The sequence below is a fragment of the Somniosus microcephalus genome, chromosome 12, assembly GCF_052327205.1.
Source record: "Somniosus microcephalus isolate GS21.2 chromosome 12, FLI_Smic_1.0, whole genome shotgun sequence".
In the NCBI taxonomy this organism is placed as follows: domain Eukaryota; kingdom Metazoa; phylum Chordata; class Chondrichthyes; order Squaliformes; family Somniosidae; genus Somniosus; species Somniosus microcephalus.
In genome coordinates, this window is record NC_140998.1 from 195,565,228 (window position 1) to 195,582,428 (window position 17,201).

Consider the following 17,201-nt stretch of genomic DNA (forward strand, 5'->3'; position numbering starts at 1 on the left):
CTGACAGCCTCTGCTTCTTCATTTGATACTACTCCTTCATAGGGTCCAAAGTGAACGCCTTTGGGAATAACCTGCCCTTCATTCCATACACCAAGACCAGCTTTTCGAATTTTTGAAGTCGCTATGCTGAGACCCTCCGGAAGGGTTAAACGTGCTCTGTCTGGCTGACTGAATTCCACCACCGTGTCCTTTATGAACACTGGAGGACCATGCACAGGGCATTCTTCAATAAAAAATGTCTCGCAGTCTTCACAAACTAACACATAAAATAAAAATTGAAGATGGATCAGGATCTCAATTCATTATTCAGTGTTCATGAAGGTGAAAGGTGCTAGTACTGAGAAAGGATAGATTATCTGTCGTAGATTTGATTTTCCTCATTGTTTGATTGCAATTCAGTCTCCACACACAAGTACAATATTTCCATGATCTATCAGCTGGGGAAAACACTTGGGGCATCTTCCCTCTATGAAAATTACACCCAGTGCCAGTCAGATCTTCCCCCACTCTGTTGTATACAAGGGCTTGTTCTGGGCGACATGTTCGGTTCTTTACTCCAAGAAGGGAGTACTGACCACAATTAACAACAGCATTGCAAAAACTGTCAACAGTATCTCCAGGCTGTGCCGCACCAGATAAGATTAGGAGTGGGCAGCAAGGGAATTTTGCACAAGGAGGCTGAATTACCTCCTATAGCTTCCTCATTCTTTGAATGAAGTTCAACCTGCATATCCAGTAACAAAAGTCCCTCTAAACTATCAGGCAAATCACACTAGGGGACAGTGTCACTTCTCAAATTTGCCCTTTCAGTTAGGCCATCATCTTCTTCCCACACCCCTTCCCAAACCATGCTGACTCCTAACTTAATTCTGGCTGCACCGTCAATTCTTCGGAGATGGTTATTGTTTGCTGTTCATAAGTTTGAATGTTAGCTGCCACTTGTCAGCCCAAGCCTGGATGTTGTCCAGGTCCTGCTGCAGGCTGGTATAGGATGCTTCAATATCTTAGACAAGGGGCTGCTATTCCCTGTAATCAGGGGCCATTAGTTTATAATTACTGAAAGTCCTATTCTATTTTATTACAAGATTCCAGAATTATTATCAATAGTTTGGGGATCATATTTGTGATTGTTTTTCCTCAATGAAAAAGAACAATCGGTGCCTGTTTGTGGGCAAACACAGGCCTGCACTCCTGTCCCACCACTCTGACATGCTGTATTGCTCCACCAATCCCCCGGCCTACCAAGGCCATGTGTCATCACACCAAAACGCCCAATAAATTATTCCTGCCCTGAGGAAATGGATAGGTTAATTTGCACATACACAGGTAATCATCGTCACAAAGTTCCCTTTCTTCCGTATAAACTTTTCTCTCTCTATTTCTGAAACTGTATCTTCTGCTTTCAGTCTTTTTGGTTGTTTCATTTGCTGACCCCAAGATCTTTCCAGTGCAGACAACTGTGGAATAAATCAAAAATATCATGACGAAAAATTGAACCAATTAATTTTAATATTCTTGCATGTAAGGTTTGTTTCTGGTTACACAGAAGATGCTGTAGACATTTACATAATAATGCAAGACATTGTGTTAATCTGATTTGAATGACTACGGTAGTGGTCACATTATCAACATAGAGCATCTCTTCCTCATTAAAAAAAAAAATTATTCAAAATAGTAATACTTTACTGAAATCCTTTATTCCAGGACAAATACCTTTATTGGATTCACTACAAGATTCATTTTCACAAAGCAAGGTGCTCGTTTCTCTTTTGATCTTTTTAACTGGAGCTGTCTCTTCCATCGCTGAGGCATTGTCCTCAGTGAAGCCCCTGGAAACTTCAGCTTTATCCTCTTCTGATTGGGATGCAATCTGTGATGGGGCTTTTTGGTTCTGAAATGCAGAATATGACAGTAAAACTGTATCTCACCGCTTCTGAATGAAAGAATAGCTGCCTCAAGACTGCCTGTATTACTAAAGAGATTGTGTACAAGTCAAAGTGTTTGTCTATTTTTCCTGTTCGTTAGTTGTTTTCGAATATTTAATAAACAAAGCTACCCAACTACCCGTTGGATAAATGCAGTTGCTCCCCAGTGTAATACTGAGCCACACATATCAGAAAGTTCCCATGTTTGATACTGTACTCCTCTGTTAAGTTTGCTGATCTCAGCAAATGTGGTAAACTTAATAGAATCATAGAATGGTTACAGCACAGAGGTAGGCGATTCTGCCTGTCGAGCCCATGCTGGCTCTCTGCAAGAGCACTTCAGCTAGTCCCACTCCCTGCCCTTTCTCCAGAGCCCTGCACATTTATTTCCATCAGGTACTTATCCAATTCCCTATTGAAAGCCACAATGAATCTGCCTCCACCACCCTTTCAGGCAGTGAATTCCAGATCCTAACCACTCGCTGCGTAAAACAGTTTTCCTCATGTCGCCTTTGGTTCTTTTGCCAATCACCTTAAATCTGTGTCCTCTGATTCTCGACCCTTCCGCCAATGGGAACAGTTTCTATCTTCTATGTTTCTATGTTTCTCTCTATCTACTCTGTTTAAACCCCTCATGATTTTGAACTCTTCTATCAAATCTCATCTCAACCATTTCTGCTCTAAGAAGAACAACCCCAGCTTCTCCAGTCTATCCACATAACTGAAGTCCTTCATCCCTGGAACCATTCTCTAAGGCTTTCGCATCCTTCCTAAAGTGCGGTGCCCAGAATTGGACTCAATACTCCAGTTGAGGCCTGTAATGAAATCTGTTTGTTCTTGCCTGTATTCGTTCTTGCCTGTATTCGTTTTGCACTCATGTATATTACCCTCCCCCACACGGTGTATAGTTTCACTTCCTCTTTCCTGACTAACCTGCATGACTCATTCCTGCGAGCCAGTCAGTGTGTTGAGATGTTAGCTCTGATCTTAGTGATTAAAAGCCAACTTGTTAAAGTCTATAACTTCTAGTTTTGTGGTTATTGAAGGCACATCAATTTTAATCGCTAAAGAATACTAGGATGGATCGACTCCTAAAACCAGAGCGTCTGGACTTGGATCCACATTCTGCTGAAGCATCAAATCAATTTGGACACTGGCTCAAATGCTTCGAACTCTTCGCGAGGGCCTCATCCGCTAGCGAGGTAGATAAACTGAGCCTACTGACTACTCGCGTTAATCATCGGATTTATTCGTTCATCCGGGACGCCACCTCTTACACGGAGGCCATCACTATCCTGAAGGCCCAATACCAGAGGCCAGTAAACGAAGTGTACGCCAGACATCTGCTGGCTACACGCAGGCAGCGACCTGAGGAATCAATGGACGATTTCTTACAGGGCCTAAAGGACTTGGTCCGGGACCGTAACTGCAAGGCCGTGACGGCCAACGTGTACTCTGACGAATTGGTCCGCGATTCCTTCATCACGGGCCTCAAATCGAATTATATCCGGCAGAGACTGCTGGAGAAGGAGGTCCTGGACTTAAAAAAGGCAGTGGCCACTGCGCGATCGCTGGACGTGGCCCAGAAAAACTCTGACTCTTATTCTTCCGGCCATGCGGCCCTCACCGCCTCGTGCGTGCCGAGCGGGCCGCCATCTTGGAATCAGCCATCTTCCCCATCCAGGTCTCAGACCAGCTCTACACCGCCGGAGTCCCCACACAGAAGTTCACCCAGGAGTCCTACTACAGCGGCAATGTCTCGAGGCCCGAAATGCTACTTCTGCGGCCAGGCCAAGCACCCCAGGCAACGATGCCCAGCGAAGGACGCTACATGCTTCAAATGTAAGAAAAAGGGGCATTTTAGCAAAGTCTGCAGGGGGAATCCGATTTCCAACTCAGTCACCGCCTCGTGCGTGCCGTGCGGGCCGCCATCTTGGGATCCGCCATCTTTTCCCGACTCAACGGCCGCCCAGGGCCCAACAGTGGCTTCGATCACGGTGGATCAATCCAGGCCACACCCGTTGACAAAATCTATGATGGACATACAGGTAAACGGGAATTTAACGAAATGTTTAATTGACTGTGGGAGTACCGAGAGTTTTATCCACCCTAGCCTGGTACGGCAGCACTCATTAACGGTAACCCCTACACGGAGCAGAATTGCTATGGCTGCTAAGCCCCACACTTCGGACATTTTGGGCTACTGTGTGGTAACACTGACTGTAAAAGGCACGGACTACAAGGATTTTAAACTCCTCATGATGCCAGAACTCTGTGTTAATGTAATCTTGGGCCTGGGCTTCCAGTGCCACCACGAAAGTGTCACGCTAGCATATGGCGGGTCCCAGCCGCCACTCACAGTCTGTGGCCTATCAACCTTAAAAATCAGCCCGCCCTCTTTATTCGCTAATCTCGCTCCGAACTGTCGGCCCATAGCGACCAAAAGTAGACGGTACAGTCTGGAAGACAGACACTTTATCAAGGCGGAAGTGGACAGACTCCTGCGGGAAGGCATTATTAAATGCAGTACCAGTCCGTGGCGTGCCCAAGTAGTCATAGTTAAAAATAGCGAAAAGAAACGGATGGTAATTGACTACAGCCAGACTGTTAATATTTATACCCAGCTGGACGCCTACCCTTTACCCCGCATATCAGAAATGGTCAACCAGATCGCGCAATACCGAGTCTTCTCGACTATCGACCTCAAATCCGCGTATCACCAGCTCCCCATTAGAACGGAGGACCGCCCATACACCGCCTTTGAGGCGAACGGACGCCTCTACCATTTTCTCAGAGTGCCCTTCGGGGTAACAAATGGGGTCTCGGTCTTCCAACGTGAGATGGACCGCATGGTTGAGGAGAATAAACTACAAGCTACCTACCCCTATCTGGACAATGTCACTATCTGCGGGCACAACCAGCAAGACCACGATCTAAATCTTGCGAGATTTTTAAAAACTGCCCTAAAGCTGAATCTAACCTACAACGAAGACAAATGTGTCTTCAACACAACCCGTCTCTGTATCCTCGGCTGTGTGGTGGAAGATGGGGTAATTGGACCGGACCCTGACCGATTACGCCACCTAAAGGAACTGCCCCTGCCACACAATCCCAAAGCTTTAAAAAGGTGCCTGGGATTTTTTTCGTATTATGCCCAATGGGTGCCCAATTACTCTGATAAGGCCCGACCCCTCATTAAATCGACGTCCTTCCCACTATCAGCTGAAGCTCGGGAGGCTTTCACCAGTATCAAACAGGACATTGAAAGGGCTGCACTGTGTGCAGTGGACGAAAGCATTCCCTTTCAAGTCGAAAGCGATGCGTCAGACTTTGCTTTAGCTGCGACCCTCAATCAGGCTGGGAGACCTGTGGCCTTCTTCTCCCGAACCCTTCAGGGACCTGAAATCAGGCACTCTTCTGTCGAGAAGGAGGCACAGGCTATAGTGGAGGCAGTGCGGCACTGGAGACACTACCTAGCCGGCAAACGTTTCACCCTGCTCACCGACCAGCGGTCGGTGGCTTTCATGTTTAATAACAAAGGGGGAAAATCAAGAATGACAAAATACTCAGGTGGAGGATCGAACTATCCACGTTCGACTATGATATTATGTACAGGCCGGGAGCCCTTAATGAACCCCCAGACGCCCTATCGCGGGGAATGTGTGCCAGCATTCATACGGACAAATTACAGGGTCTCCACAATGACCTCTGTCACCCAGGGGTCACCCAACTATACCATTTTATAAAGTCCCGCAATCTGCCCCACTCCATCGAGGAGGTCAGGGCAATGACCAGAGCCTGCCGCATCTGTGCGGAATGCAAGCCTCGTTTCTACAGGCCTGACCGTGCACACCTTATCAAAGCCACACGGCCATTCGAGCGCCTAAGTCTGGACTTCAAGGGACCCCTTACCTCTGCCGACCGTAACGTATACTTCCTCAATATCATCGATGAATATTCCCGCTTCCCCTTCGCCATTCCCTGCCCAGACATGACCAGTGCCACGGTCATCAAGTGTCTCGGTAATCTATTCTGCATGTTTGGCATGCCGAACTACATACACAGCGATAGGGGGACGTCATTTATGAGTGACGAACTGCGCCAGTTCTTGCTCTCAAAGGGGATAGCCACTAGCAGAACCACTAGCTACAACCCCCGGGGTAATGGGCAAGTGGAAAGGGAGAATGCTACTGTTTGGAAGGCTGTCACATTAGCCTTAAAGTCAAAAGGCCTTCCGACCTCCCGCTGGCAGGAAGTCCTCCCAGACGTGCTCCACTCCATAAGGTCTCTGTTATGTACAGCCACTAACGCTACCCCTCACGAAAAGATGTTCGTTTTCCCCCGGAAATCGACCTCGAGCATATCTCTACCCGCGTGGCTGACGTCCCTGGGGACAGTACTATTGCGGAAGCACGTGAGAGGCCATAAAACGGACCCCCTTGTGGAAAAGGTACAGCTCCTCCATGCAAACCCTCAGTACGCCTATATCGAATACTCTGACGGGCGAGAGGACACTGTTTCCATAAAAGACCTCGCTCCCTCGGGGAGCAGAGAGAACGATGAGAGACTACCCGAGGAAGACCTACACAAAGAGACAGGACGCCCAGAGGTATCAATACCCAACTTTAACCTGGAGGACACTGCAGATAACCTGGAAGACACTGCGGAGGCCCGGACAGCGGAGGAACCAGAATCCACTCCCCTAGAGGCACCCCAACCGGCTTTGCGCCGATCACTGAGAACCGCAAAACCTCCTGGCAGACTCACTTATACCAACTTTTAAGAAACATCACCCCGATGGACTAAATCTAAAGAAGGGGTGAATGTAATGAAATCTGTTTGTTCTTGCCTGTATTCGTTCTTGCCTGTATTCGTTCTTGCCTGTATTCGTTTTGCACTCATGTATATTACCCTCCCCCACACGGTGTATAGTTTCACTTCCTCTTTCCTGACTAACCTGCATGACTCATTCCTGCGAGCCAGTCAGTGTGTTGAGATGTTAGCTCTGATCTTAGTGATTAAAAGCCAACTTGTTAAAGTCTATAACTTCTAGTTTTGTGGTTATTGAAGGCACATCAAGGCCGAACCAGTGTTTTATAAAGGTTCATCATAACTTCCTTGCTTTTGTACTCTATGCCTCTATTTATGAAGCCCAGGATCCCGTATGCTTTTTTAACCACGTTCTCAACCTGCCCTGCCACATTCAACGATTTGTGTACATATACCTCCAGGTCTCTGTTCATGCACCCCCTTTAGAATTGTACCCTTTACATTATATTGCCTCTCCTTGTTCTTCCTTCCAAAATGTATCACTTCACACTTTTCTGCATTAAATTTCATCTGCCACGTGTCCGCCCATTCCACCAGGCTGTCTATCGTCTTGAAGTCTATCACTATCCTCCTTACTGTTCAGTATACTTCCAAGTTCTGTGTCATCTGCAAATTGTGCCCTGTACACCCAAGTCTAATTACAATTTACCTCAGCACCCTTTTGCAAGGGAGGGAATAAAATTAGCCAGGATTCCCACTAAATACTAACTAATCATCAGTTGTGGAAAGGGTCTCTGCGTGTATACAAAAAAAGGGACAGATCTTCTCCAACAATGATGAGTCTAACACATGAAGAACAGCCATTTAGGAAATGCCAACAGGGCTGCACATTAAGTCAGCCTAGACTTAGGAAGCATGAATCAGTGCATTCAGGAAAATGGGAGAGGAGATTAGGTGCATAGTTTTACTACTTTACCTTTGGTCTTCACAAACCACCCACAATCCTGAAGGGATTCGCAAAATTTCATATGTTCCCCCCCCGAAGATTAATTGGAGTTATTAAAGAAACCTTGGAGTGACTGTGTTTTAAAAATCCAGGGCCTCTCAAAATGGCTGCGGTCAGACACATGGCCAAAGGGCCTGCGGCATCCATATGGATTTTCTGATAGCTTCACAGACTGCATGTTTAATTTGAACAATGCAGTGAGGCAAGCTCAGTTGTATTCACGCCCTGAGGCAGGTTATCAATTGTTTGCCTACACAATCTAAGTTCGGGCGGAGATAGTCCCAGTTGCTTGAGGAACATTCAGAACAATTGAGGAACATTCAGAACAATTAAGGACATTCAGAAAACAACGGAAAGGCAGTTGTGGTACTGATCGGTGCCATCAACGTCAATGGGCCAAAATCAAGGTCCTCTTGTCTTACGTTTTCGAGCCCAAATCGGGCAATGGAACAGACTGATGAGGCGCGATAATGACCCATTGCCGAGAGGATATAACTGGGGCGGCCCAGCACCTCTGTCTCTCTCTCTTCGCCTCGGCCCAGTGTCCTGTTTGTCTGCTAGCAACCAAGAAGGAAAACCATCTAGAAAGCATCGCAAGCACATTTCGACGGCAGCAGCGGGGCACAAGGGCCAGGCCTTTTCATCTGTTTCACCGGTGAGCATTATCTTTCTGGCCGTCACAAGACAACCTAGCTAGGTGTAAGGGTGGGAGTTAAAGGGGTATTACAAAATTGTGATTTTAGAATTTTTCCCTCGTTGTGTCCGTTTCTTCTCCCGTTAAGTGTAAAACTGTATTGCATCCATAGCGATTTATTTTATCTTCTGTATAATACTGTTTTCTTGTAGTGTTAGCTTTTCTAATTAATAAACATTGGTTTTCCTTGCACCAATCCACTGGTCTGTTCGTTTGTCCTTGTTACCACTCGATAAGTCCTGCGCTCAGAATCAGGAAGGGGAAAGCGATTCGCTACCACACAGCGGGCAGGGCAGCTCAGGAAAACATAACTGGCTGACCTACAATAAGCCCCTGGAACAAAACCCCCTACAATCCCTAAAAGACAGGTAGGGCTCGAAATTCGGTCGCCCCCAAAAACGGGTGGTTGGGTTGCGGAGTGGAGTCACGAGCCAGGTGGTCAAGAGATAGCCCTGGTCGCCCAGTAGCCACCCACTGGTTTGTCTTGGTGTCTCAAAGACTGAGGGAGTAGCCGACTGGTGCAGAACAAAAGCATCATGACTGCTGCCAGGATACTGGGCATTCACCATCATGATATGCTGAGCATGGTCACACACCAACTGCACATTTAGCGAGTGGTAACCTCTGCGGTTGTGGTATAACTCAGCATTATACAGATTAAGTTAACGGCCAAAACTGTGGCAAATGGATTTCAATGTAGACAAGTGAGAGGTTATCCTCTTTGGACCTAAAAAGGATAGAACAGGATACTTTCTAAATGATGAAAAGCTAAAAACAGTGGCGGTCCAAAGAGACTTGGGGGTCCAGGTACAAACATCATTAAAATGTCATGAACAGGTACAGAAAATAATGAAAAAGACTTATGGAATGCTGGCCTTTATATCTAGAGGACTAGAGTACAGGGGGTAGAAGTCATGCTGCAGCGATACAAAACCCTGGTTAGACCACACCTGGAGTACTGTGAGCAGTTCTGGGCACCACATCTTAGGAAGGATATATTGGCCTTGGAAGGAGGGCAGCATAGGTTTACCAGAATGATACCCGGACTTCAAGGGTTAAGTTACGAGGAGAGATTACACAAATTGTATTCCCTAGAATTTAGAAGGTTAAGGGGTGATCTGATCGAAGTTTTCAAGGTATTAAGGGGAACAGATCGGGTAGATAGAGAGAAACTATTTCTGTTGGTTGGGAATTGTAGAACTAGGGGGTATAGTCCAAAAATTAGAGCCAGGCCTTTCAGGAGTGAAATGAGGAAACACTCCTACGCACAAAGGGTTGGAGAAGTCTGGAACTCTCTTCCGCAAACGGCAATTGGTGCTAGATCAATTGTTAATTTTAAATCAGAGATTGATAGCTTTTGGTCAATTAAAGGTATTAAGGGATATGGGCCAAAGGTGGGTATACGGAGTTATGTCACAGATCAGCCATGATCTCATTGAATGGTGGAACAGGCTCGAGGGGCTCAATGGCTTACTGCTATATTCCTAAGCATTTATATATGGTGCCCGCAATGCAACCTGCGCCATGGGGAAATCGCTATCATGGCAAAGTCAAGTGCATGCTCCATTTGCTTCTCTCTGGTCAGGGAGAAGACAATGAAGTCCTCTTTCCTGGTGTAAAGAGCTCCTGTCACCTCACTTGTGCAGCAGTGGACAGTGAACTGTGAGATGTTACAGATGTCGCCTGCTCCAGCCTGGCAGGATCCTGACGCTCAGAAAGTCACGGTCACCTGCACAGCCACTGCTGGCGCTGTCCTTGCCCTGGAGTGAGGCTGCAGGTCTGGCTGCAAGAGGTGGCAGACTTCTGTGAACACCTCCTTCATAACTCGCAGATGCCTCAGACACTGCTCCTGGCTCAGGTTGAAGTTAGAGAATTGCTCTCGGAAGACCCTAGGTGGGTAAGGCCACCTGCTGAGAGCCCTCCCTCTGTGAGCAGCTTGTCCTCTTCTTTGTTGCCTCTGCTCCAACTCCCTGACATGTTGCAGGCCAAGGGGGATGACAACTAGAGCACCCATGACTGGGAGCAAGTAGTCTGACAAGAACCCTTGAATTCAGAAACAAGGGGCTCGATTTTACCAGCCTCGAGGAGGCAGGTTTGGAGGGGGAACTGCTGGCAAAATCAAAAATATTGGAAGCAGGTCCTGAACCCGCTTCCAACCCGCCTCCAATCAATCTTCCTGGTGCTCAAGTCCCCGATTTGCGCAGGGACCCGACTCCTCGCGGCGGGAAGAGGATTATAGCCACTTAACTGCTTGTTAACAGGTAGGACAGAGATGAGGAGGAATTTCTTCACCCAGAGAGTGGTGAACCTGTGGAATTCTTTACCACAGAAGGCAGTTGAGGCCAATTCATTAAATATATTCAAGAAGGAGTTGGATATATTTCTTAAGGCTAAAGGGATCAAGGGATATATGGAGAAAGCAGGGACAGGGTACTGAATTTGGATGATCAGCCATGATCTCATTGAATGGCGGAGCAGGCTCAAGGGGCCGAATGGCCTACTCCTGCTCCTATCTTCTATGTTTCTATGTAACAAAGATCTTCATTCTGTGGAACATGGAATTATCTTTCCAAACTTTAGCACATCCACTCCACCAAGTGTTTTTGTGAAGGCTGTACACAGGAATTTAGAATACAAAAACAAAATCAGAGATGAGGAATTAACTGTATGAATAAATACCTATCAGCAACCATGCTTGCTTTTCCTGTTTTCTCCCTGCTCGCCTGAAGAAACTGAAGTACAGTTCTATAGGTGCTAATTGTCCTCCAGTGCCTTGTCCAAGTGTCTAAACAGCAAGTATTGGCAGGGAACTCAAGTATCAGGAGGCATCACTACGCACAAGTACTTTTCCAGCAGAGCTCAAAACATAATAATCAAGAGCAGGGATCCTGGCTACAAACTAGGAACCTTGAGATCTTAGTGCTGCAGCAGGGACCAAAGAAGTTTGTCCTTGTGAACCAGTTAGATCCATACTATGGAGCCTCGTGACTAACATATAAAGTTTAATCCATGTTCCAATTAATTTGCCAATATTTCAAGCTGCTGCTGTTCACATATTTTGAGATGCTGATGGAGGATTTATCCACAAGCAGTGTTAAGGATAGTTCATTTCCAAATCTCCAAGTCATGAAATTCAAATAGGACAAGTAAGAAAGTAAGAAATATAATTACCAATAGAGTCAAGTTGCCAAGGTCATCGGCTGCAGATTGGGCACTCATCCAACAGAATTAAAAAGAAAATTAATTGCTGGAAATGAGAGATAAAGACAGAAAATGCTGGAAGTGTGTAGCAGGTCAATTCATGTCTGAAGGAGAAAGACCGGTTAATGTTTGAGGAGGACCCTGTATCAATACATCTTTCAGATGCTGACAGGCCTGCTGTGAATTTCTAGCAGTTTGTTTCCACCTTGACACATTAGTCTGATAAGAATTTCTGTTCACACTGAATTACCTTTCTGGTGCTCTCTTTCTTAGTCTTCTTGGTATCTTCATTCCTAAAGGGAGGCTTAAAGATTCTCACCTCTTAAAAAAAAAAGTAATGTCAGTGATTTGGATAATCTCAGAATTTAGTTTATTTATGTTAACAGCATGATGATTCTAAAAATATCGAGTGTATTCCAGCCCAAAGAAGAATCAACACATTATGCAGATAAAAATGAGAAAAAGAAAACTTGCATTAAGTATATATTTCAGCCAAGAAAAATATAAGTCAATGTACTTATCTTTCCAGTTAGGCAAAACCTAAAAGTAACTGCCTCCTGACAACAAATTTGTACGAGCTCCTGGCCAAACTGGTTGCAATCAAGTTTAAAAAAATAAACACTTTTAATATTTTAACGAAGAAAACACATTCAATTTACGTGGTGGGTTTTTCACAAGAGGTTTAGGCGTCCAATCCTCATCCGAGTCACTCGATTCATACACACAGGGTTGGCACCCCCTGCTACGTCTTGACATGAATGCTGGCTTTGGTACATTCAATCCTGTGAAAATTAAAATATTCCAATCATCTACAGTTGGTAATTGCTTGTATTTAATTTACCGATGTAAGGCATCTGTTGAATCTAACCACTTTAGAATAATATCAGGTAAGAGCAGTACAGAGGCTTTCCTTTCATAGAAACATAGAAGATAGGAGCAGGAGTAGGCCATTCGGCCCCTTGAACCTGCTCCGCCATTTAATGAGATCATGGCTGATCATCCAAATTCAGTACCCTGTCCCTGCTTTCTCTACATATCCCTTGATCCCTTTAGCCTTAAAAAATATATCTAACTCCTTCTTGAATATATTTAATGAATTGGCCTCTACTGCCTTCTGTGGTAGAGAATTCCACAGGTTCACCACTCTCTGGGTGAAGAAATTCCTCCTCATCTCAGTCCTAAATGGCCTACCCCTTATCCTTAGACTGTGACCCCTGGTTCTGGACTCCCCCGCCATCGGGAACATCCTTCCTGCATCCAGTCTATCTAGTCCTGTTAGTATTTTATAAGTTTCAATGAGATCCCCTCTCATTCTTCTAAACTCCAGCGAGTATAAATCCAATCGACCCAATCTCTCCTCATACGTCATTCCTGCCATCCTAGGTATCAGCCTGGTGAATCTTCGCTGAACTCCCTCCATGGCAAGAACATCCTTCCTCAGATAAGGCGACCAAAACTGCACACAATACTCAAGGTGTGGTCTCACCAAGGCCCTGTACAACTGCAACAATACATCCTTGATCCTGTACTCAAACCCTCTCGCTACGAAGGCCAAAATACCATTTGCCTTCTCAACCGCCTGCTGCACCTGCATGCTTACCTTCAGCGACTGGTGCACAAGGACACCCAGGTCTCATTGCACTTCCCCTTCTCCCACTCTATTGCCATTCAGATAATAATCTGCCTTCCTGTTTTTGACACCAAAGTGGATAACCTCACATTTATCCACGTTATATTGCATCTGCCATGCTTCTGCCCAATCACCCAACCTGTCCAAATCATACTGGAGTTTCTCGGCATCCTCCTTTCAGTACACACTCCCACCTAGCTTTGTGTCATCTGCAAACTTGGAGATATTACATCCGATTCCCTCGTCTAGATCATTAATATATATTGTGAATAGCTGGGGTCCTAGGACCGATCCTTGCGGTACCCCACTAGTCACTGCCCGCCACTCGGAAAAAGACCCGTTTATTCCAACTCTTTGCTTTCTGTCTGCCAACCAGTTCTCTATCCAAGTCAATACCTTGCCCCCAGTCCCACGTGCCTTAACTTTACACGCTAATCTCTTCTGCAGGACCTTATCGAAAGCCTTCTGAAAGTCCAAATACACCACATCCACTGGTTCTCCCTTATCAATTTTACCAGTTACATCCTCAAAAAATTCCAGTAGATTAGTCAAGCACGATTTACCTTTTGTAAATCCATGTTGACTTTGTCCGATCCTGTCACTGTTTTCCAAGTGCTCTGCTATTACATCTTTTAAAATGGACTCTAGCATTTTCCCCACTACCAATGTCAGGCTTACCGGTCTATAATTCCCCACTTTCTCTCTACCACCTTTTTTGAACAGTGGGGTAACATTAGCTACCCTCCAATCCATGGGTACAGTTCCAGAGTCTATCGAATTTTGGAAGATGACCAGCAATGCATCTACTATTTCTAGGGCCACTTCCTTAAGTACCCTAGGATGTAGATTATCAGGCCCTGGGGATTTATCGGCCTTCAATCCCGTCAATTTCTCTAACACCATTTCCCTACAAATACTGATTTCTTTCAGTTCCTCCCTCTCATTAGACCCTATGTTCCCCGACATCTCTGGGAGGTTATTTGTGTCCTCCTTTGTGAAGACAGAACCAAAGTATGTATTTAATTGGTCTGCCATTTCTTTGTTCCCCATGATAAATTCCCCTGATTCTGACTGCAAGGGACCTAAGCTTGACTTCACCAATCTTTTTCTCTTCACATATCTATAAAAGGTTTTACAGTCAGTTTTTATGTTCCCTGCAAGCTTACTCTCATACTCTATTTCCCCCCTCTTAATTAATCCCTTTGTCCTCCTTTGCTGAATCCTAAACTGCTCCCAATCCTCAGGTTTACTGCTTTTTCTGGCCAATTTATATGTCCTCTCCTTGGATCTTAGTGTTAGCCATGGTTGAGTCACCATTTTTGTTTTATTTTTATGCCAAACTGGGATGAACAGATTCTGTAGTCCATTCATGCGATCTTTGAATGTTTGCCATTGCTTATCCAACGTCAACCCTTTGAGTGACATTCCCCAATCAATCCTACCCAACTCTCGCCTCATACCATCATAGTTTCCTTTATTTAAATTCAGGACCCTAGTCTCTGAGTCAACTACTTCACTCTCCTTCTTAATGAAGAATTCTATCATATTATGATCGCTCCGACCCAAGGGGCCTCGCACAACAAGATTGCTAATTAATCCTTTCTCATTACATAATACCCAGTCTAAGATGGTCTGATCTCTAGTTGGTTCCTCGACATATTGGGCCAGGAAACCATCCCTTATACACTCCAGGAATTCCTCCTCCACAGTATTGTTACTAATTTGGTTAGCCCAATCTATATGTAGATTAAAGTCACCCATGATAACTGCTGTGCCCTTATTGCACGCATCTCTAATTTCCCTTTTAATGCCATCCCCAACCACCACATTACTGTTTGGGGGTCTATATACCACTCCCACTAATGTTTTCTGCCCCTTGGTATTTCTCAGTTCTACCCATACAGATTCCACATCATCGGAGCCAATATCTTTCCTTACAATTGTGTTAATCCCTTCTTTAACCAGCAATGCCACCCCACCTCCTTTTCCTTTTTGCCTATCTTTCCTGAATATTGAATACCCCTGTATGTTGAGTTCCCAGCCTTGGCCACCCTGGAGCCATGTTTCCGTAATCCCAATCATATCATATTCGTTTACCTCTATTTGCGCAGCTAATTCATCCACCTTATTACGAATGCTCCTTGCATTAAGACACAAAGCCTTCAGGCTTGTTTTTTTAATGTTCTTAGACCTTTTAGAATGATTATTTACTGACTGCCACCTTTGTTATTCTCCTTCCTGTCTTTTGCTTCTATCCTTGTTTCCCTTTCCTCTGTCTCCCTGCTCAGGTTCCCAACCCCCTGCCATTTTAGTTTAAACCCTCCCCCAGAGCACTAGCAAACACTCCCCCAAGGGCATTGGTCCCGGTCCTTCTCAGGTGCAGACCATCAGGTTTGTACTGGTCCCAACTCCCCCAGAACCGGTTCCAATGTCCCAGGAATTTGAATCCCTCCACCTTGCACCATTCCTCTAGCCACGTATTCATCTGAAATATCCTTCTATTTCTACTCTGACTAGCACGTGGCACTGGTAGAAATCCTGAGATTACTACGTTTGAGGTCCTATTTTTTAATTTACCTCCTAACTCCCTATATTCAGCTTTTAGGACCGCATCCCATTTTTTACCTATATCGTTGGTACCTATATGCACCACGACAACTGGCTGTTCACCCTCCCCTTCCAAAATGTTCTGCAGCAGCTCTGAGACATCCTTGACCCTTGCAACAGGGAGGCAACACACCATCCTGGAGTCTCGTTTGCGGCCGCAGAAACGCCTATCTATTCCCCTTACAATAGAATCACCTATCACTATAGCTCTACCCTTCTTTTTCCTCCCGTCCTGTGCAGCAGAACCACCCCTGTTGCCAGGAAGTTGGCTGCTGCTGCCTTCCTCTGATAAGCCATCCCCCCCAACAGTATCCAAAGCGGTATATCTGTGATGGCATCTGGATTTAAATCCAACTCGGACTGATCAGATGAAAAGGAGCTTTTATGTTATGCTGGGGTGCTGGGAGCACAGCACTCAGACCCTGGACCTCTAAGAGCCTTCTTTTCACAGTTCTTCTTTAGTAGTATGTCACTGATCCCTATTGCACCCATTGGAGAGTCCGAAGGAAGGAGCTTTACATTTGTGACAGCTGATGGTCACTCACAGGACCAAGGGAAAGGCAGGGCAGTGATGGCATCTGAGATGCAGAGTTCACGTCCTTTATTCCAATATTTATTGATTTTATTCTTGGTTTAGTATTTAATGATAATAATTTAATGGTTTAGCACAAAGAATGGGGGAAAAGCCACGCTGGATGGAGACCAGTCACATTTTTTTTAAAGGGAACAAAAATGCAATCCTTATTTTCCTTCCAGTTTCACTCATTTCTACATAAAGTAAAACAGAACAGTACACTTCTCTCCACTGCTACTGGTTTCACACAATAACTCTGCTTTTGCTAACTCCAGCGATAATGCATTGAACATCAATGTCCTTATGATGCCACTACATATAGCAACCTTTTTTTAATTGATTCACGGGATGTGGGCGTCGCTGGCAAGGCCCGCATGTTGAGCCCATCCCGAATGGCCCTTCAGAAGGTGGTGGTGAGCTGTCATTTCAGAGGGCAGTTAAGAGTCAACCACATTGTTGTGGGTCTGCAGTCACATATAGGCCAGACCGGGTAAGGATGGCAGATTTCCTTCCCTAAAGGACATTAGTGAACCAGATGGGTTTTTATGACAATCCGGTAGTTTCATGGTCACCATTACTGACACTAGCTTTTTATTCCAGATTTATTTAATTAACTGAATTTAAATTCTCCAGCTGCCATCATGTGATTTGAATTCATGTCGCTGGGTCATTAGTCCAGGCCTCTGGATTACTAGTCCAGTAACAGAACCACTATGCAACCGTAACCCTAACCAAGGCAATCCCTCTCTTTATGAATAGGAGCATTGAGTTGTGGGCACATTCTCCATTCAGGG

The 17,201-nt window shown here is 45.3% G+C and overlaps 1 long non-coding RNA gene and 1 pseudogene across 1 annotated transcript; one reads left to right on the top strand and one right to left on the bottom strand.

Annotated features, from left to right (window-relative positions):
* LOC147109852 (uncharacterized) overlaps positions 1-17,201 on the top strand; it is a 156,759-nt pseudogene that overhangs the window by 106,444 nt on the left and 33,114 nt on the right.
* Positions 1,492-14,258, bottom strand: LOC147109855 (uncharacterized). Its single transcript, XR_015080362.1, has 2 exons — positions 11,847-14,258; positions 1,492-1,891 (listed from the first exon to the last, which is right to left on the bottom strand). It is a non-coding gene; the product is annotated as an uncharacterized LOC147109855 (long non-coding RNA).